The sequence below is a fragment of the Podarcis bocagei genome (assembly GCF_964188305.1).
Source record: "Podarcis bocagei genome assembly, chromosome: 11".
Lineage (NCBI taxonomy): Eukaryota > Metazoa > Chordata > Lepidosauria > Squamata > Lacertidae > Podarcis > Podarcis bocagei.
Genome location: NC_138136.1, coordinates 10,840,696 through 10,863,070, shown reverse-complemented (window position 1 = coordinate 10,863,070; position 22,375 = coordinate 10,840,696). Strand labels below are relative to the sequence as shown.

Here is a 22,375-nt window from a genome sequence, read left to right as displayed (position 1 = left end):
AACTGGATTCCTGCCCCCAATTGACAGCCCTGGATTGCTCCCAATGAACCGGATCTAACCCACCCCACCTGGATTCTGGGTTGACCCAAATGCAGTTTGCAACGCAGTTACCCAACCAAAAACAATATACAAGAACGCTATATTAGGGAAAGTTTACATTAAAATGTATATTGCAGTGAAAATAATATGAAAAATGCATTATATTAAGGGAAATGGCTTCCAAAATGGTGCATGTTAGGCAAAATCATGTAGATAAATGGGTGTATTAGGACTGCCGCCCCCCCCCCAAAAAAAAACACCACAAACTGAAATGTGGCAAACTGAACTTTAGGGGTTTTTTATTGAATGAAGTCAAAATTTAGATATGTCCATCCTTAATAAAAAGTTAAATGGTTAAGAGCTATTCACTGGCCCCTTAGAGTATTACTATTTTTTTCCAAATGAAAATATCTGCTGATGGGCAGTCAGTTATGCAGAATGTTTGAACTTAACAAACCTGAATCTTTAATAATATGAGAATTATTATGACTACATTTTTAATTTATGTTTATAATACCAATGTACATTATGGTGGTGATGAGGGTTAAGTAATCCGACTCGGCTCCAGTAGCATCTCATTTCAAATAAATATGTAGGAACCCAAAAGAACTTCTCACTGTAACTTTGTGCTAATTTGAAAGAAGAATAGGTTCTTTGCTACGTTGTAGCCACATGCATAGTAAACAGACATGCTGCACAAAGCACTTTCAGCTCTGAATGGCAAAGGTTCATCTGCAATGCCGAGATCATAGAATCATAGAATCCTAGAGTTGGAAGAGACCACAAGGGCCATCAAGTCCAACCCCCTGCCAAGCAGGAAACACCATCAGAGCACTCCTGACATATGGTTGTCAAGCCTCTGCTTAAAGACCTCCAAAGAAGGAGACTCCACCACACTCCTTGGCAGCAAATTCCACTGATGCAGGTGTTCTGTTCTGGTGAACAACCAAACCTCCTAATTACCAACATTAAGATGGATTAGGTCTTGCCATCTGAAGTGAGACCGAGCAGTGCAAATGTAATGATGAAAGCAAGTACTTCTTAATGGTATGAAGCACAAGCCTTTCAGGCAAACTTAAGCAAGAGGTGTGTCACAGGTGCAAAATCGTGCTGTTTTGCGGAGGAACCACCCACTTTAAAGCTGGTACTTTCCTGATGATTTGAACGAAGCTTTGAATGAAGCCAAAATGAAATAAGAACCATATTGGCTTTGCCTAAATTTAAACTCCATTGCTCTACTACCCTTAGTATACTATGAGAGCTCTTAGACTAAAATTGTCAACCAAAAGCTTTACTTTTCTGGTTATCACCAAAACTGGGCTTCAGCAAATTGTTGTTGTTGTTTAGTCGTTTAGTCGTGTCCGACTCTTTGTGACCCCATGGACCAGAGCACACCAGGCACTCCTGTCTTCCACTGCCTCCCGCAGTTTGGTCAAACTCATGTTGGTAGCTTCGATAACACTGTCCAACCATCTCGTCCTCTGTCGTCCCCTTCTCCTTGTGCCCTCCATCTTTCCCAACATCAGGGTCTTTTCCAGGGAGTCTTCTCTTCTCATGAGGTGACCAAAGTATTGGAGCCTCAGCTTCATGATCTGTCCTTCCAGTGAGCACTCAGGGCTGATTTCCTAAAGAATGGATAGGTTTGATCTTCTTGCAGCCCATGGGACTCTCAAGAGTCTCCTCCAGCACCATAATTCAAAAGCATCAAGTCTTCAACAATCAGCCTTCTTTATGGTCCAGCTCTCACTTCCATACACCACTACTTCAGTAAATAAAATAATTTAATTAGACAGCCCCTATATGATATCGAGCAACAGAATAATTCAACCACGATTAAGAAACTTTGTCCATGGTGAATATTTTCCACCTAATCATTCTGACACTTTGGCACCCTATTGGCAAAATGTGCTTTCATTTTCACAATATTGAATATACTGCCTTTGGCTGTACTTGAGGGCCAATTTCAAAAAATTCTACTGGAAAAAAATTATGTCCATGTGGAGATGGCAGTATGGAGTCAGTGGCTCATGTGCTTCTGGCTTGCACTGTTTATAAAGATTTGAGGAGTGCAGTTCTTACCCCTCTACTACTGTCCATGCCAGGTCACTCAACGATTGCTACTGTGTCCTTTCTTTTAGCAGATCAAAGTGATTGGGTGACAGCAAAAACTGCAATGTTTTTAGCCGGGGCAGTTAGAATAAGATCTGTTATTTGATTATTGATGTAAATCTCCAAAATGTATTTGACATAGTTGAGTTTTTACCTCTGTCTTCAGTACATTTTATTTTATTGCTATGGCTAGTGGCTGATGCAAATAGAGATTCTTCTTCTGTTGCAATAAAAACCATGCAATGTTGTAAGCAGATAAATAGGCATCGCTCTGACAGGAAGGTGAACGGCGTTTCCGTGCACTGCTCTGTTTAACCAGAAGCGGCTTAGCCATGCTGGCCACATGACCTCCGTCTCCCTCGGCCAATAGAGCGAGATGAGCACCGCAACCCCAGAGTCGTCCACGACTGGACCTAATGGTTAGGGGTCCCTTTACCTTTAATGTTGTGGGTAGACCTAGGTTTGCAGAGTCTTGTATGTATTACCACCTCCTGCCATTTTGTAGTTGTGTTTGCTCTACTTTTCTCAGGCATTAGTCACCCATCTGAAGGTTAGTGTGTGGAGGAAAGGAGGAGGATGTGTCTTATCCCTGACCACCACTCTGATCAGCCTCCAGACACCCATGCCTTGGCAGAGGTATGAAGGGGCACCTGTGTCCTTAACCCCTGGCTTACCTCGCAGCAAGGAAGTGTGCCAGGTCCAAACTCCAAAGTGCACAGTCCAAACATCAGGAAATAGGCTCAGTCCATTAGTAAAAATTCAGCATTGGAGATGTCAGATATTTTTCCATTCACAAACAGGCTCACATTAGACATATACCACGATCAATTTGTGTACAGTCAAACCTCGGAACTCAAACATAATCCGTTCTGGAAGACTATTCGACTTCCAAAATGTTCGACTCAAGCGGAAGCCGTGTTGGATGTTCAAGTTCCAAGGAACATTTGAAAACCCAAACACTTACTTTTGGGTTTTCGGCGTTTGGGAACTGAAACATTCGGCAATGGAACTGTTCAATTTTTGAGGTTTGACTGTATTATCTTCTTGGCTTTCATGAAGACTTAGCTGTTTGATGGCAGTTTTTACATATTCAAAAATTCTCACCTGTTGATAGAAAAATCTTGCATCAGACACTATGGAATTGTGAAATTATGGTCTTCAAAATTAAGAGAGTTGAAAATATGGATTTTTAATTCTTTATTCATGCAGAGGGTTGTTTTTTGTTTTTTGTTTTACCCAATGCTAAAATTGCGTGTCAAATTCATTCCTGTAACCTCGAGGACTAGAGACTTACACATCAGATGCATCTTCCATATGTAAAGAAGTTCCTCAGAGCCATGTGTAGCTCAGTAGCTGTACTGACTGCTCTACTAACTTAAGCCTTTTCCATGGGCAATTGCATAGTTCACTGTGCAGTTATTAGCACTCAGAATAGCCCCAGAATCATATACAGTGGTACCTCTGGTTACATACTTAATTCGTTCTGGAGGTCCATTCTTAACCTGAAACTGTTCTTAACCTGAAGCACCACTTCAGCTAATGGGGCTTCCCACTGCTGCTGCGCCGCCACCATGTGGTTTCTGTTCTCATCCTGAAGCAAAGTTCTTAACCCGAGGTACTATTTCTGGGTTAGCGGAGTCTGTAACCTGAAGCATATGTAACCTGAGGTACCACTGTATAGACAGATGGATATATTGCTGACATGAACATCCTAAAAGTGGAAGGGGAGGGGAGAAAGTTGAAGTGCTAAAAACAACAAGGAAGAGGAAATGTTGCTCTCCTAATGGTGCCAAAATGCCTTTCAGTTTAGAAAGATACTTTCAGGAGAAGAGCTGAATCTGCAGATCCAGAACATGAGTTAAGTGAGACAGAAATTAATGACAATGTCATGAGTTTGGGAAACAATGCTGGCTGTGGCCAAATAAGCAAGCCATAAGACACGGTGATATCTGTCACAGAGAATTTACTAGAAGCAAACAATACCAGTGTTAGGATAATTGAATATTTCTCAGCAACTTGTTGTCATCCTTTGTTGACTATGTCTGAGGAGCAATTCCTGTCAAGTCCTTCTTTTCTTTCTGCCTTATATAAATACAATGCAACGCTACTCTTTTCCTGGATATCCCCCTGTATTTTAGCAATGACTGCCACAGTCTCAAGAAGTTGTAGCTGTGGTATAAGGGATTTTATCAAGAATTGATTGTATTTGGTTTGAGCAATAGTCTGGAGGCAGAATTAAAGGGAATCAGACCCTGAAGTACAGCACGTGGGAAGCCATACAAAATTTATAATTGGCTAAGTAATTGACTTGTATCTCAATTGGTATTGTTATTTGGTATTAATATAATTTGACGCAGTACCACTGTACTGTTAAAACCGAAAGGGGTCAAACCATTGTAAGAGGTGCTGAAATTTTGGGAAGCTGGATAGTTACAATGGAATGGTCTTGGGGGTGGGATGTACATTTTATCCATGTTTATTTATTATTTGTCAAAATAATAAATATTTTTTTTAAAAAAATAAATAACTTGCACTGTCCCTCCAAAGACAGTTAAAAATAAACTTATAAACATTGGCCAGGATATGAAGAACAAATGCAACCAAGTGGGCTTTGGGAGTTGGATTAACTGAAAAACAGCCCCACCCATGCATGACAAACAATGAACAATTTGCAATGAAACTGATGAACAATTTGCACTATGCCACTGAGGCAGGTGCCCCATCACTAGGAGAGCGAGGAAAAGCGTGTTCTACTTCATGGAGAGCACGTGTTGCGGTGGGGGCCACTAGGAAACTCCAAAGTTGGGGGCGGGCTAATTGATCGTTGGCCACTGATGCGATTGGGGCTTCCCTTGTTTTTGGGAAGAAGTTCAAGTTGCCATTTGTTGATTAACAGCCAGAAATGCTAAAACTCCTTGCACGAGGCTAGGGCTTCCTCTTTTCGCCTGTGCATCGGATTGCCCGTCCCCCCCTCCCAAGAATTAGGGTTGTTCGCTTTGACCTTGCTATGCCTGTCATGGGGTTGTCTGCTCTTGGGGCAGGGGCCCAGTAGGAATTTTGTCCATCTGGCTGATTGGCTGGGGCTATTTGGTTTTTGCCTACTGCGTAGCAAATCGTCACAATTTGTAAGGTTGCGGTTAGGCATTGGTTTATGGTTTGGTTGGTTGAGGGGCATGGATTGGCTGTGCCTGCCCCTCTAATGCTGCTGCTGCAAGGGATTCCATTAAAGGAATCGGGGGCTAACTATTGCTTGTCCACTCTGACAAGGGGGCTCGGGCCATTGCAAGAGCTCCTGGTTGCATTTGGGGAGGGCTGAGGGCAGGTTCCCTGCTCCGTCGCTACCCCCCAAGTGTATTCCCCTATTCTGACTTTCGCATTGTACGGAATGTCAGTCTGTCCCCCATGGTGGGGGCAGATAGTCGCAACCAATGTCTAAGCAACCATTCACATTTTTGTATTTTAATAAAGTTGTGGCCAAAATTATGCCGAAAACCTTAAACAAAAAATTCCGTGTGATGTGTGAGTTATTTGGGGTGGCCCTGGGGACCTCGACATGCAACTTCTACTGCCCCAGTTCGTTCTCTGATCTTCAGTCACCCCTTTGGATTCCAGTTCTCTGTGTAAAAATTTCCATCAGGATAAGCATGAAAAGACCCCACTCAATTCTGCCCAGAGAAAAGCCTTCTACCCCATTTGGAATGTTTCCAAGCTTTTTATGTATCATGCCAGGAAGACGTTTGTCCCAGACACAACACATCTCTAAATGCTTTTGCTCTCTGAAACTGTTGCTGTCAGGACAATACTTCCAGCAGGCTACAGATATCATGGTTGGGGCAGAGCAAAGGTGGCAAATGTAACGGTAATTGTGTGTTAAATTCCTTTAGGACAACCTTGAGCCTTTGGATAGGCAAAGGTCTGGCCTGGTCCTCTTCTGATAGTGCCTGGCTCTCTCAAAGGCATGCCTTCCCTATTCTTGGCTGCCTTTGGACAGCTTTGAAAAGCCACTCTGGGGCTTCCCTGGCCACGCAAAAGCATTCTGCAGGCAGCCAGAGATTGGAGAAGGCTTGAAACACTTCCTCATCCCTGGCTGCCTTTGACATTTTCTCATGGCCAGCAGCTTCCGCTGCTGAGGTAAGCTGTGACAATCTGGAGATTGGGGGTTTGAATTCTCATAATACCAGGCTGAAAATGCTTGCAGTAGTCAAGAGAAGTCCTGGCAGAGTTTTTCCTGCCTGTATGAAGCTAGTTGGACATAGGGCCTGGAGAGAATATTATACTCTGTTTTGCATTCTAATTCAAGCTGGAGAAGAACTGGGGATGTTGCAATAGTCATCTCTTTTCTTAGGAAAGCATTCTGAACTAGGGCTTGGCAAATTTGTCGATTCAGGTTTCTGATTCTTCCAGTCTTACATTCAGTTCTTAATATCTTCCATCAGTTCATGATTTATAAAAGGCCTCATGAAAATCCATCGGCAGTGTTGCCCATTATACACATGTTTGCAAAGCAGTTTTCCATGATATAGTGCATGTTGGATGCTGTTTTCACAAACACATGCGGTTCCCCCCAGTATATACACCTTTGCACTTGTTGCTCAGCTAGAAAACTGCACTGCAAAATTTGTAGAAGTGTGAAGTATAGAAGTTGTCCAGAAGGACAACTGTTTCAATTTTTGTATTATTTCAGAACGTGTGAATTAGGTTGATTCACAATGAATTTGGCAGAATACCAATGAATCAAGCCCTCTCCCCATCCCATTCTGAATCCCTGAAGCTCATATCCAGACCCAGGGCTAAGGACTTTTAGAAACATCTCTACCCAATAGGTAGTCAGGTTGTGTGTGCCCTATTCTTAATAAATGTTCAGCTAACTCCCTAATCCCAACAGGAATCTTCTATAGAGTTTGTGTGAACTTTACCGTTGTAATAAACGTCTGCGGCAGACTGGCATGCAGCCTTCCAGTGACTAATTGTATGAAATAATACTCACACAATGCTTTGAAACAGAACTATTGTTCCAGGTATCTTCCATATCCAAACTTCTTCTCTTTTTTTTGGTAATGTGTAGGAGAAAAACATTAGCAACACTGGGAATAAAATTGTGGTGTCATTTCCCCACATAAATTAGCTGCACAGTTAAAACCTGAATCCATTAAGTCAAACTAGTTAAATTACTGGTACAATATATCACATAATTATTGAATTAAAACTAGGAGTAATTATGCTAATAGGCAGGCATCATGTCATAGACAGTGAAGTATCATTTTCCGGACAAAAAAACACTTTTCTGAAGTATTATGGGCAGGTATTGTACTGGCGTTTTCAATTCAAGTGCTTTATTCAGTTCATGTTAATTGTTTCCAGTGATTATAAAGTATCCGTACAGAGACAAGGGAATCTTTTCTGCAGCTTCTCTAAACCTAGACCTTCCTGCCAGTAACTTCAGTTGGGAAGAAAGAAGGAATGTGGGGAAACGCACAAAGCCCGTGTTTTCCACCACCTAAGAGAACGTGCGGGCAATGGCAGAGAAAGGGAGGTGCGGTGGTGGTGGGCCACCACAGGTGTATGTTAGAATTCCTGCTCCATGATTTGCAGTCATGGGATTGTTGTCTATCACATGACGGTATATGTTTTGACTCCACAGAGTGGGAAGTGACAGAGACAGGATGTTTGTGTTACTGTGTTCCATGAAGTGGGACTATTGTCCTTTGTTCTTTTTGCTGTCTGATGCCAGAGAGAGAGGGAGCCACTTTGCAGTGCTCCGTGTGTGTTTATATGTAAATAAAGTAGATTAGCCAAAGTGCTGAGTTCTGTCACGTGAACTGCAAAGACTCTACGGATCGCTAAGTGTGGCGATGTCTGTTGGCATCGGCCACTGTGATGTTCAGGCTGAAGAAAGCTTTTGAAGCTCCCGAACGATCGACCAGGAGGGAGGGAACATGCCAGTTGGGCATGTGTCTCTGCTTGAGTCCTACTCGAGTGTAGGATGAGCTTCTGACAGTGTCATCCCTGAGGGGGTACCAAAATGGCACACTGTGCTGAGTGGCACTTGGCCTGCAGTGCGCCCAAGCCATACATCTCTCCTGAGGGTGACGCAGTGGCTCCGGGCCCCGCACTGCCCAAAATGGAAGCGTGGGGCTTGCGTCCGCCACATGGACTCTGTGGGCAGTTCCCCATGTCACCGCCCTGCGTGGATCACCGCGTTCCCCCCACCATAGGCAAATTGGCGAGCCGCCCCTGTGTGTGGATCGCCCTGTCCCCACCACTCCGGGTGCCAGAGCGGCTAGCCACGCCCCTGAGTGCGGGGGAAGAATCGTAGGGAACATTTAGGACAGGGGACCTGGCCCACCACATTCCTTTTGCTGTGTTGTGCCCCACTACACCCCTAGAAATTCACTTGGCCCTGCTCACCTACTGGGGGGGGGGGAATGCACAAAAGGGTTTTGCTGTGTGCGTAGCTGGGTCCAGCATCAAAGTGTTTGCCAGACCCTCCCTGCCTGGAAAAAAAAAAAAAAACCCTGTGGTTTTTGGTGATCAGGTGAAGAAATCCTAAAATTACACAGATGCACAGAGCTCCACAGAGGGGGATGTTAGGCCAAGCAGAATTGTCCCTTATGTGGAGCCAGTTGTACATGCATAAAATCATCTGTATTTGAGTTCATCCCCTTTATGTAGCCGCTAAATGTTGAAGGTTCTTTCAGTTCATGAACCACCCTGTTCATCTCTGTATCTTTTGATTCCTTTGTCTTCACCCACTTTTTAGGCTGTAACTGCCAAATTTAGAGGGATTCTGGGAGCTACAGAAGAAAGGACAGAAATCCCCTACTAGTAATTGGATAACCCCTTCTGGATACCTGGATCTAAACTTGTGCATGTGTGATTTTTACCAGGTATTACTGGATTATAAGCAACTGTACATTTTCAGCTTGCATTTTCAGGAGCCCTCTAACATTTTGAACTATTTTTATTTCATGCGTCGTATTTCTTGCCATAATTTTTTGGCCCAGAAAAAGCTATATTTAGTGTAAAAAAGAAGAGAGGGGGAAAGTTGAAATGACTGCCGCTTTTTAATGACTTCACATGCCTTTTTTGTTTTGTTTTTTATGGAAAAAGACACAGTGATAAGACTTTTTTCTGATTTACTCATTTGCTAAACTGTCAGGAAATTAATTATCTAAAAATCAAATGTGTGGTAACAAATATATTCTGGGAAATTACTCCCGTTCAAATCATATGACAGAGAAAAAGCGAATATGTGTTTAATACTTTTTGTAATATAAAAAGCTCAATTTCCGCTGGAAAGCTGACCTTCATTTTCACCCTTTATTAGTTCACTGATGAGTAGGTCATTTGAAGGCAAGGCCAAATGTTCTCCTTTGGTTTATCTGCCTGCAGTGTTGACAAATTCCAATTCACTGTAATGCTGTCTGACATTGTGCTGGTATAGTGGCAGATAGTTTTACCACATCCTTAGCACTTAATTTGCTAGTGTTGCAAGTCTTAAAATGGACCTCATAATATGCACTTATATAAGGCATTTTTCATGCCTTTTTCAACACCTTTTTCTTAAGGTACTGTCTCAGAATGCAGTCCTTGGGCCTAGATGGCACATTGAGAATGCAAATTCTGAGTGGATAATCCCGCTGCTGTGTGTATTTGCACTTGCATAGATGTACATGCCTCACAAAGTATAATACTGCAACTCCTAGGACTCAGCTACATGAGTAAAAAAACAGCGATTTGAATGCGCTTTAAACATGCAACACCAGAGAGCAGGAAAATTTAAAACGTGATTATCTGTAGAGATTTTTTCCCCCTTTTGTTATAACGATCACATTTCTGACTCATTTATAGCGTGCGCGCCCCATGTCTGGATCCACCCATAATGACTGCTCCCGTAGACTTCATATAGCACTGGGGACAAAATAGTGCCACAAAATAGTACCCCGAGGAACCCCATAGCAGAGATGCCAGGGAGTCAAAGTATACTACTCTGAGGCTATTTTCAGGGCTAGACAATGCAGATAGAGATGTTGGTTAGTTACAAAGACCTGTAGGGACATATGATGGAGCGAATTTGCTTGCTGGTCAGGCGCAGGCACAGAAATAGTCAGGAATGTCAATGTCATTGGGTTTCCCCATGCAGAGAAAAGGGACAAGAAAAGGTGGATTTGGGTGTGCTGGTTATTTTTAGGCGCATTTGTCCTGCATCTGCAATAGTTAAGTGTGAGTCAGCAAGCGTGTGAGAGTCAGTGGCGGAGGAAGGGGGTGTGGTGGGTGCGGTCCACCCTGAGTGTCATCCCTGAGGGGGGGTGGCATCTCTGCGCCTCCCCTGGGATTCTCACCGCTCACCACGGGCAGCTAGCCCTGCCCCCAGGTGCATAGCTTGGCTTCTGGTGAAAGTGACTCAGAACAATCTAAGTGCAGTTGTTTGAAGCAAGTTTGCTCATGGCCACTGCCATTGGCTAGAGCCTAATCTGTACTGGAACCCTGCAAAAAGACGGTATGCTACAACAGTATGTAACTGCTAAGCTATGGAACTGTATTATATTGTCAGTAAAGGAACTGGTTCCCAACAGGGGTCAATTTGATTTTTAAGGGGGGCAATTCGATAATTAGTCAGACCAAGGTAATGGCCTTTTAGGCTTCCTCCACATGAATAGGAGTTCACTTTGTGAATAATAAGAATTACATGTCATGGGCGGTGGGGGCATCAGGTTTTTAGAGATGCTTAGGTGGGGCATAGCCAAACAAAGGTTGGGAACCACTGCTCCTGCCCTTCACAAGACTGAATGTATTGCCCTTGGGTGTATTTGAGGGGCAATTCCAACAGATTCCACATGAAAAACGCTTATGTCCCTGTGGAGATGGCAGTCCCGAATCGGTGGTGCATGCCCTCCTGGCTTGCACTCTTTATAAAAACCTGAGGAATGAGATTATCACTGTTATGTACTGAAGTTCTCACCCTGGGCCAGCAGGGGGATACTGTAGATAGTTATGCAAATGAAGGATTGAAAGTGATGTTCAGTGATTGGATAGTTTTAGAAAGTTGCTACAGTAACGTTGTACTGGAGCGCTATATAATCAGGCTGACTGAGCCCTTCAGCTCAGTTCTGTTCTGGCCTCTGAATAAACAAGAGCTGTTTGAAGAATCGCTGTGTCGTCTGATATGTTCACCCACAACTTAACAATCACTCCTTTTTTATTGTCCATTCCGGGACGCCCAACCACTGCCACAGTGTCCTTTCTCTTAGCAGATGAAGATGAGCAGGTGACAGCAACGGTGGCAAGGTTTTTAGCTGGGGCAATCGGAATAAGGTCCACTATTTGACTATTGATTCAAAAGCCTAAAATGTATTTTATATAATGGACTTTTTATTTCTATTCTTTGTATATTGTATTGTTTTATTGCTATGACCAAAGGCTGAACCAAATAAAGATTCATTCATTCATTCATTCATTCATTCATTCATTCATTCATTCATTCACTGCTCTACCCCAATCGCCTGGTTTTTTTTCTGTTCCATTGGCGCATTCTGCTGGTGTGTTGAATGGGCACTCTGCAGATGCCCCAACAAGGAAAATCTATGTATTTCCCCCTCCACTTGAAAAAATCAACTGAACAGTAATTCAGTTTATTCTGCATTTAGATCTGAACCTGATGTGCAAAAGAAGCCGGGATGGAAGACTTGACCTCTTCCCTGGCTCAAATCTGGGTGTCACAATGTTCAGCCTGCATTTTAAACAAACAGAGCAAGTCGTGGGGAGCTGTGTTTACGGACCCAAACATATGAAGCATGGTGACATCATTCATTAGAGCTATTGATTTAGTACTGAACAGTGTTTAATATTTACATCTTTATTTCTTGGCTTAATGCTCACTATATTAAGAGATGATCTTAACATTATCCAAGCCAAAATCGTAGAGCAAGATCACCAGTGATTTAATATCAGTGATGCCATAACTGGTGTTTTTGGTATTTTTTTTAATTTAAAAATCATTATTACCATTCTGATATATCTCACCAAAATTATAAGCAACTATAATTATAATTATAAGGCAGGGGGTTGGACTCGATGGCCCTTGTGGTCTCTTCCAACTCTATGATTCTATGATTCCACTCTTTTTAATGCATGGGATATTTAAGGTTTCAAAGTGAACCAATTGCGCTTGAAATCTTGATTTCGCCTCTCCTGTATTTTAGGTTCTTTTCTAAACTAGCGCACTGCAGGTAATGGAACAGCTTAACGTTGCATTTTCTCTTTTGACAGTCTAGGCTAGAGTTTTTGTTTCAAGGACTCTATAATCATTTCCCATATAATTATGCACTCGTGCCAGATGTTTAAGCATGTTTAGAGCTGGGAGTTGTTTGTTTCAAATAGCGTGTTCTGTATGCGTGTCGACTTACCTGCCCCTTATGAAGAAGAAACAAACCTGGCTGCGACACAATTGTAGCATATGGCCATAACTAAAGCATTGTGGCTTATTTAGCTTTAAACTAATTTCCTTTATTCTTTAAGAGCTTGAAAGCTTCGTCCCCAAGCCTGCAGCTGTCAGTCGTCAAGGAGCAATTCATGCAGATGCATTCCTCTTTATGTGATTCTTTCCAAGGAAGCCTTTTCAGAAACACATAGGCTTAATGTGTCCCCAGTTATATCAGAACACATGAAATCTTAATGTGCATGACCCCACCTTTTGTGGCATCCTCCCGTTCAAGGATAGGGATGCGGGTGGCGCTGTGGTCTAAACCACAGAGCCTAGGACTTGCCGATCAGAAGGTCAGCAGTTCGAATCCCGCGACGGGGTGAGCTCCCGTTGCTCAGTCCCTGCTCCTGCCAACCTAGCAGTTCGAAAGCACGTCAAAGTCCAAATAGATAAATAGGTACCGCTCCGACGGGAAGGTAAACGGCGTTTCTGTGTGCTGCTCTGGTTCGCCAGAAGCGGCTTAGTCATGCTGGCCACATGACCCGGAAGCTGTACGCTGGCTCCCTCGGCCAATAAAGCGAGATGAGTGCCGCAACCCCAGAGTCGGTCACGACTGGACCTAATGGTCAGGGGTCTCTTTACCTTTACCTTACCCGTTCAAGGATAGGCAACCTATGGCCCGGGGGCCTGATGCGGCCCAATCGCCTTCTCAATCCGGCCTATGGGCAGTCTGGGAATCATCTCTGGGTTATTTATGGGGCATAAGAAATCATTCATCCCCCCCAAAAAAAATATATAGTCCAGCCCCCCACAAGGTCTGAGGGACAGTGGACCGGCCCTCTGCTGAAAAAGTTTGCTGACCCCTGAGTTAGCTGGATGAAAGCTCTGACTCACTAGGAAAGCAGCTTCCTAGGTTCACACAGTGGCTTCAGACAAAATATATTAGAATGTGCTCTCTCAGGTGTATTAAGACAGAAACAGATGGAAACGCATATGTTCATCCCACTGTCCAGGGCAATGGTCAATCCAGGAGGAAATTCCCCAATTTAACCACAGTGAGATGCTGCACATAAAAATTTGTCGTTGCAGACAGTATAGAGGCAGCTGACATATGGAGCAATTGCAAGCAGTCAGTGACGGATAATCACCACGTGTAAACTGGTAACTATCAAGTAAAATAGTAGGAGTTGATTGTCCTGTTTTCTGATATTTTGTCACCAACAGAGAATGAAAACCATTGTCTCGTTTGAGAAAATGAAATATTTTAAGACATGTTTGGTTTGCTCGATTACAAAGGTGTTAATGCTTTCTTCCCCCCAAAAAAATATAGTCCAGCCCTCCACATGGTCTGAGGGACAGTGGACCGGCCCATGGCTGAAAAAGGTTGCTGACCCCTGCTCCAGTTCATCATGTGATCCTTGACTGACTATATGAGTAATCCAGAAAGCATTGCCCTCATATGAAATGGGTCTTGTCAGGGGTGGAGGAAGGGGTGTGTGGTGGGAGTGGGCCACCCTGGGTGTCACCCAGTGGGGCACTCACTGCGGGTCCTGCAGCATGTCCGAGCCATGCGTCTCTCCTGCCCCAAATGGTCCTCTGTAGGGCAGCTGAGTCGGAGGAGGCAGGCAGATTCCTTGGAAGCCCCACTGAATACATGCAGCTTCACACAGAGTCAATTAGGGTTTAGCCGACAGCCAAGACAATGTAAAGGAGTGTAATCTGCCTGGTGATACAGAGGCATGGAGACAGCTCCATGACTGATCAAGCTCTCTCATGGGAATAATGATTGATGGCCTACTAACTGAAATGTGTTAGTTGAGGTAGTGTTGAGTGTAGGAGTTGGAGGTTGAGAGTTGTGAGTTGTGTAAGAGAAAGCTAGTCAAAGATCCATGTTCTGTTCCGTTCCTGTAAATAGTCCACTGTATATAATAAACACCTTTAAGTACATGTTACTGGTTCCTGCTTCGTCCATCCTTCCTGCAGCCGATTGCCAATGGCTTTCGTGAACTCTGCATATACTTTGCTAAGGTCTGGCTAAGGTCCTGCAACAAGTCAGAAAGTTGCGAAACACCAATACGTCCTGCCCTGGCTGGTCCCACCCCGCAGGCAGCTGGCCCCGGCCCTGGGCGCAGGGCACACGCACCACCCCAGGACATGCCTGGGGGGCACACACAGCCCCCGGAATGAGATAAACCTCTCCAGATGTCTTCCTTATGAAGCGCAGTTTGGGACATCCATAAATCTTCAGTCCTGGAATGCTTCCAGCGACACATATCAGAAGAGTATGTGCACGCTCACTCAGCAGAGTTTAGTAGAAATGAAGTGGAGCGTCGGTGTGTGCATTCTAAGTACCGTATTTTTTGCTCTATAGGACGCACCTGACCATAGGACACACCTTGTTTTAGAAGGGGGAGAACAGGGAAAAAAATTATCCCCCTCTCTGCGAAGCGCCCCTTCAGCGAAGCGGCAGGAGAAACGGAGCCCCTTCCATTTCTCCTCCCGCTTTGCTGAAGGGGTGCTGCGCAGAGAGGGAAAACTGTGCAGCGCCTCTCCAGTGAAGCAAAGCCTGGAGAGCAAGAGGGATCGGTGTGCACTCGGGAGCGCTCCCTCTGCGCTTCGGAGGCTTCGCATTGCTATCGCTGAAGACAAGGAGCCTGCATTCGCTCCATAAGACGCTCACACATTTCCCCTTAATTTTTGGAGGGGAAAAAGTGCGTCCTATAGAGCAAAAAATACGGTATTTATTAATCAATACCTACAGCACAAAGCAATCATGGCGTCTCCCTTCGTCTCAGAGAGAGAGAGAGAGAGAGAGAGAGAGAAGTACAGCAGTGCAATAGAGCAGAAGAGATAAGACTAGCTTCCGTTCTCAGACTTTTCAAGTCTAGAAAGTAAACACAGACATGTGATGTAACAAGCACACATCCAGCAACGGAGGAGTGAAATCCTAACACAGGCGCTCGGTCAGCTTGCTCTGCCACTGGGTCTTGTTTACCACCCGATTGCATTCATGTAGTGAATGCAATGTTGTCATAATATCATATGCACTGTGCGTAGTGTTATTTAATCCATGATCAGTAAAAACTGATCCATGATCTAATCCATGATCAGTAAAAACCCACCAGTGAAACAACAACAGATAACGAATGCAAATAATAGCTAAGAGAATTGGGGCAGGGGGTGGGAGGGAACAAACTCTCTGTTAAGCTTTTCTCAACTAATTTCAGCCCTCTCAATGCAGTGCTGGTGATCCAAAACAGCAGAATATTTTGCACAGCCTTGCACTTGGGAAACCAGAAGCTATTTCTATGGTTGAAGCCATTGGGGTCGGGGGGGGGGCAGGGGCTAACTTAGCTGCAATCGGGGAAAATGGTTGTTTGCATAATTTATGCTAAGTCTTCCTTTATGTAACTATGTATATGCATACATAGTTATATGTATGCATATATGCATACCCTCCATCATTTCTCCAATGGAAATAAGAATGTCCTATTTAATGATGAGGATGATGAGATCCTGCACATCTTACTGGGTTGCCCCAGCCACTCTGAGTGGCTTCCAAAATATATATAAACATTTTTTTAAAAATCTTAAACATTTTTTTTAAAAAAACTTCCCTATGCAGGGCTGCCTTCTAATGTCTTCTAAATGTTGTATAGTTACTTATCTTCTTGGCTCAGGGGTCGCATAAGTCCATACCCTCCACATTTCCCTGATGAAAATAGGGACGTCCTAAGGAAAAGCGGGACATTCCGGGATCAAATCAAATCAGAAACCGGGATTGTCCCTGGGAAATGGGGACGCTTGGAGGGTCTGTGCATATGAAAGTATGGATGAATTTGTCTGTGCAAATTGGTCTGAAATGCAAACTAAGCATGTGATGAGAAATTCACTGATGACTTAGGCGAGGACACACAGAGGCAAAATCAGTGGTCTGCTTGTACTGGACAGCGCCTGCCTTTATTTCTGCTGCTTCTCCTTTTTTCATTTGAGAAGCAGCAATCACATTTGCAAGAAACACGTCCTGCGGTGAACAACTGCCCCATTCTTATTTTCTATAGATACCTCCAATTCAAGTTAATTAGCAACAGCAACTTTAAGGAACTTTCGGAATGAGCATTGACCAATGGTGCTTGAGTCATTAAACCTTAGACTTAATGTTTGTTGGCAACACTATCGATATTTTTAAAAGCAAATCCAGTCCAGTGTTGTTGACTTCAAAATTTAACATTTGGACATTGCCTTGCTCGCTATATATAGCCTCCCCTCTTTTGAAGAAGATTTAAGACTGCTCCAATTTCCCTTTCCCCTTCACTCTCTTTAAAAGAAATCATTGTCCTGTAGACAATATTGTAGAGATACATTCTTTAAGTTGGTGGCAAACAAAAGGTTACTTCATGAAGTAGATGAAAGCAAGCAACACCAATTTGTGGCGATGTGAGCGTAATTCAAGAATGGCAGTCGACAGAATGTAGCCAGGCACCATCAATATGCTCTAAGGAGTTGTGTAAATGTCTGTAAACACAAAAGGCTGCCTTCAGCCTATTTTTCTTCTCCTTTATGCATTTAAACAGGAACAGATTCTTGGGCGTTCAGGTCAATTCGTTGCCAGAGGAAAAATCATTTAAATGGAGCCAGATTGATTGGTTAGGATAATCACACTTGAACTGTGATGGTCTCTAACTCCACGCAATATGAGAAGCTGCAAACTAAACGCTCAGGGTGAGCTACTTCCAAGAATTAACTTTTGTAGCATTAGTTTTCTTTGGTGTCAGAACTCCAGAACCATTTTACTGGCAAGACCACATTTCCTTCAAAGGATGGTCATATGCTGTCATGCTAAGGAATGAGCTAAGGACTGCTCTCTGCTGCATGAGTCTTTTTTCTATGTCGCACTGCCATCTGACAGGTGGTAGGTAATATCCAGATGGATAAAGGACCTCTTTCATTGCAGCATCAGGACTTTGGAAGCTGTCTGCAAGGAGCTGCACCTGTGTACTAAGTCTGTTTTCTTTTGGAAGCCCAGCACTTGTTGTTCTGATTTTAGTGCTGTTTCATTCTGTAGGGCTGTTGTCTCTTTCTTTAAATGGTTCTAAATTGTTTCGTTGATTTTTGTGTTTTAATTAAGGTGGCATCTACACCTGTATAAAAAACACTGTGGAAATGCTTTGTAAAAGTATGTTTTGAAAAATGACATTGAATTTGGCATAGCTCACTGTTGCCATCTAGTGTCACATTTTAATATTGCACTTTGCAACACATTTAAAACGTTCTATTTGTAACTGTGTAGCTGAGTCCTAATCCTCTCTGGCATGGGTAGGCAAGCTAAGGCCCAGGGGCCACATCTGGCCCAGTCACCTTCTAAATCTGGCCCATGGACAGTCTGGGAATCAGCGTGTTTTTACATGAGTAGAATGTGTCCTTTTGTTTAAAATGCATCTCTGGGTTATTTGCGGGGCGTAGGAATTCATTCTTTTCTTTTTCCTTTCAAATATAGTCCAGCCCCCCACAAGGCCTGAGGGACAGTGGACCAGCCCCCTGTTGAAAAGGTTTGCCGACCCCTGCACTCTGGGAAGGGTGTAAAGGCTGGAAAACGTGGGGCAAAGATAATAACTAAATAAATCTCAGAAATGCTCATTCTCAGGATCTTCTAGTTTAAAAATAGGCTGAAGAATGAAGCGTGTAGAAGCTCCAGCTTGGTGTTCCCTGAGCCAGCCTGGCAAAAGTTCCAGGTGATTTCTGAAACTTGAACTGGGTGACATTTTGTCTTGTTTGTTTCCTTCTTCTTTGCTGCATTGTCTTCAGGCTATTTAGCTCCACCTGCCTGCTGTTTGTCTCTATGCAATCTCTAATACGTATGGAACTGCATGAAGGAACCACTGTGTAAACTTGGTTGAACACCAAAAAAACCCCAAAAACCCCTCAGTCTTTCCATGGAGATGCTGTAAGAGATCTTTGTGACATGCATGCCTAGCTTGCATGCACGCAACAGCTTTGTGCTTTCCAGCAGGCTTCATCTTTGCATGCTGAGGTAACACTCTGAATTCCTCTTGATTTTAATGAATTAGGCTTCATTCTTTGGCTGTGATCCTCAAGATGGCATTGCATCTGTATATTTTGTTCCCTTTGTTTACCTCCTTCAATCTTTTCCAACCAAGGTTATGAATCAAAGATTATTCAGATCAGGGGAACTGGGAATTGTTTGGAGAAGAGAAAAATGGCAAAGGTAGGGACATGGCCCTTCACACCCAGAATTTTATTTCACCCCTTTATGGCCTGGTACTACAGTCGTACCTCGGGTTACAAACACCTCGGGTTACAAACACTTCAGGTTACAGACTCTGCTAACCCAGAAGTAGTACCTCAGGTTAAGAACTTTACCTCAGGATGAGAACAGAAACCGTGCGCCAGTGGTGCGGCGGCAGTGGAATACCCCATTAGCTAAAGTGGTACCTCAGGTTAAGAACGGTTTCAGGTTAAGAATGGACCTCCGGAATGAATTAAGTTCATAACCAGAGGTACCACTGTATTAGATACTGTGGTGACAAAAATATGGGAGCAAACCCAATAATTTTTGACCAGTTCAGTGCCACAAATGAGCTGGTATTGTTATGCAGGATATTGTGACAGTTTGACAGCTGTTGCATGGCAACAGCCATCAGCCAGTGTTACAGCAGAAATAGGGCAGGACTAATGATGGACTTCCTTACACACTGCCCTTAAGGTCTTTGGATAGCTAGCTATGTCAGCACAATCCTATAACTGAGAAATAGTGTAGAAACAAGCGTGATTGAAATGTGAGTGTAATTGCATCAGAGGGACCAGTCTCATATAAGAAGCAATTATAGATAAGTTTGCACAGTGGTTTTCAAATTCCCTTTACTAGTCTTGGGGTATGGTCTGAAGGCTGATGAGGTCACAAACTTGAAGCTAAGTCTGGGTCTGTTAGTGTCTGGATGGGTGACAGCTTGGGATCTATCTTGGGTTCCAGGATAGAAGAAATGTGAGGTTAAATGTAAGAATATATACCACCCCCCCCCCCAAAAAAAAACACACCCATACCACTCTTTCTACATTAGCATCTCTGCCAAGGAACGTCTATCACATTCGTACCCAGAGGATGCACTGAACTCTGGAATATATATTAAAGGCACATGCTCAGTTGATATGACCAGACTAAAGGTAAAAGGTAGGTAAAGGACCCCTGGATGGTTAAGTCCAGTCAAAGGTGGCTATGGGGTTGCGCTGCTCTTCTCGCTTTTAGGCTGAGGAAGTTGGTGTTTGTCCACAGATACCTTTCCGGGTCATGTGGCCAGCATGACTAAACTGCTACTGGCACAAAGGGACAACGCGACGAGTGCCAGAGCGCACAGAAACACTGTTTACCTTCCCACCACAGCGGTACCTATTTATCTTCTTGCACTGACGTGCTTCCGAACTGCTAGGTGGGCAGGAGCTGGGACAGAGCAACGGGAGCTCAACTTGTCAAGGGGATTCAAACTGCTTCTGATTGGCAAGCCCAAGAGGCTCAGTGGTTTAGACCACAGTGCCACCTACATCCCGAGTAAACAAGCACACAATCACTGATAGGTTCACTTGCCATTGTGAGGCTCAAAGCAATGAAGACAATGCCTCCCCAGCTGTTGCCATTGGCTGTGGGTTTCTTGTGATGTCACAAAAGCATTTGGCAACTGAGTGGATATAAAGGCAGGCCAAGGGGAAAGCCCTTTTTTATTTCTAACAGGACGCACCTGGCAATGGATGTGACATTCAGCACTGCCCAGTTTTCTTCCACTTGGAGGAGGCAAAATGGTGAATGGAAGGAGACAATCCTCTGGCAGTGGGATGCTAGGGAGTAATAATAAGGCAAGTTTTCTTGCTTGAAGGCTGCTGGTATCCATGGTTGGAAGCTGGCGGACATCTCACGATGGACCTAACAGTAGCTGGCAGGTGTTGGTGGGTGAAAGCCAGTGGCTTTTGGATTCAGAAACTGGTGGATGCTACAAGGCTAAAGCAGACTGATATTTGTGGAAGTTCACCTTTGGAAGCCAGTCAACAGAAGCCAGTGGGTATTTGTGGATTGAAGCCAGGATAGATGTCATCTTTTTTGTATATGTTTGTGAGAGTAAATGGGAGATTTCAAATGTGGTTGAGTCAGAATGTTGTTTGCATGTTCACGAATGTGATATGTGAAAGAATAGATGAAATCCATGGGAGTTTCATAGAATCAGAGAATTGAGTTTGGGAGGGACAATGAGGGTCATTTAGCCCAACCCCTTACAATGCAGGAATCTTTTGCCCAATGTGGGGCTCAAACCCACGAGCCTGAAATTAAGAGTCTCATATATTTTGTATTGTCATGTTGTATTGTCATGTTGTGAACTGCCCTGTGATCTTTGGAGTCCAGTCAAAGGCAACTATGGGGTTGTGGTGATCACCTTGCTTTCAGGCTGAGGGAGCTGGCAAGCCTCTTGGGCTCGCTGATCGGAAGACCGGTGCTTCAAATCCCAGTGCAAGTAGATAAATAGGTACCACTATTTATCTACTTGCACTGGGAAGTAGGTAAACAGCGGGAAGGTAAACAGCTTTTCTGTGTGCTCTGGCTTCTGTCATGGTCCTCCATGTGCCAGAAGCAGTTTTGTCATACTGGCTACATGACCCAGAAAGCTGTCTGTGGACAAACGCCGGCTCCCTTGGCCCGAAAGTGAGATGAGCTCTGCAACCCCATAGTCACCTTTGACTGGACTTATTCATCCGGGGTCCTTTACCTTTACCTTTTACCTTCAGGGTTCTAGCCATGTCACCTGCAAGAGACTCCATCTGTCCCAGCCTCTTTTCCAACTGACGTTCAATATTCCTTGGCTACTGAATATGTTGAGTCCTAATTGGGCTGTTTTGGGGGCTGCCAGTTATGCCCTTAAGTTGCTTTTCTTTAAGAGTACCGGTACTCCTACAAACCTCAAAGTACCGTATTTTTTGCTCTATAAGACTCACTTTTTCCCTCCTAAAAAGTAAGGGGAAATGTGTGTGCGTCTTATGGAGCGAATGCAGGCTGCGCAGCTATCCCAGAAGCCAGAACAGCAAGAGGGATTGCTGCTTTCACTGCACATCAATCCCTCTTGCTGTTCTGGATTCTGAGATTCAGAATATTTTTTTTCTTGTTTTCCTCCTCCAAAAACTTGTGGTCTGGTGCGTCTTATAGAGCAAAAAATACGGTATTCCTCAAACCTACAAAACCCTACTAGGGTTTCCTTTAGGTCCATCCTTGTTGCCCCTATGTCTAATTTCTAGAAGGACTCCTATCTCCCATGCAGATCGAAATCCAAACAAGTTTGAGAAATTCATTGCTTTAATGAAGTGGGTCATTAATTGCTCTCATTAAATAAGTGGATTCTTCCCTGAGTGCATTTTAGGATTCCAAAGGGAAGGTTGCCATCCTACAATTACTTAAAGGGTTGTAGCTTGGCCATTAAGCTTTTATGCAATCAAAGTAAGGCTCTAAAGTGACATATCGATTATGTTTTCCCCTTTAATGTTGTTGGGATGTTGTTGTTGTTTTTAAAATCCATTTTGTGAGATTAATGCTTCTTTGACAGAGCATCCCAAGCATGGATGGGAATGATTCTTTTCTGAGCAATGCCAAAGCCTTATCCATACCAAACACTATAAAATTCCAGCCAACAGTGTATAAGTCAGTGGTGTCCAAACTTTTTTCAAAGAGGGCCAGATTTGATGAAGTGAAGGGCCATGAGGGCCGACCAAAGGGCCAGCCAAAGTTGTTAAACTTTTTTTTTAGGATTGAAG

The 22,375-nt window shown here is 43.8% G+C and overlaps 1 long non-coding RNA gene across 1 annotated transcript in view; it reads right to left on the bottom strand.

Annotated features, from left to right (window-relative positions):
* The window catches only part of LOC308597901, a 72,044-nt gene extending 52,029 nt beyond the window's left edge, over positions 1-20,015 (bottom strand). The window contains exon 1 of the long non-coding RNA XR_014013269.1: positions 19,867-20,015. This is a non-coding gene — a long non-coding RNA (uncharacterized lncRNA). The remainder of the gene's footprint in view (positions 1-19,866) is intronic.
* Between the last annotated feature and the right edge of the window lie 2,360 nt (positions 20,016-22,375).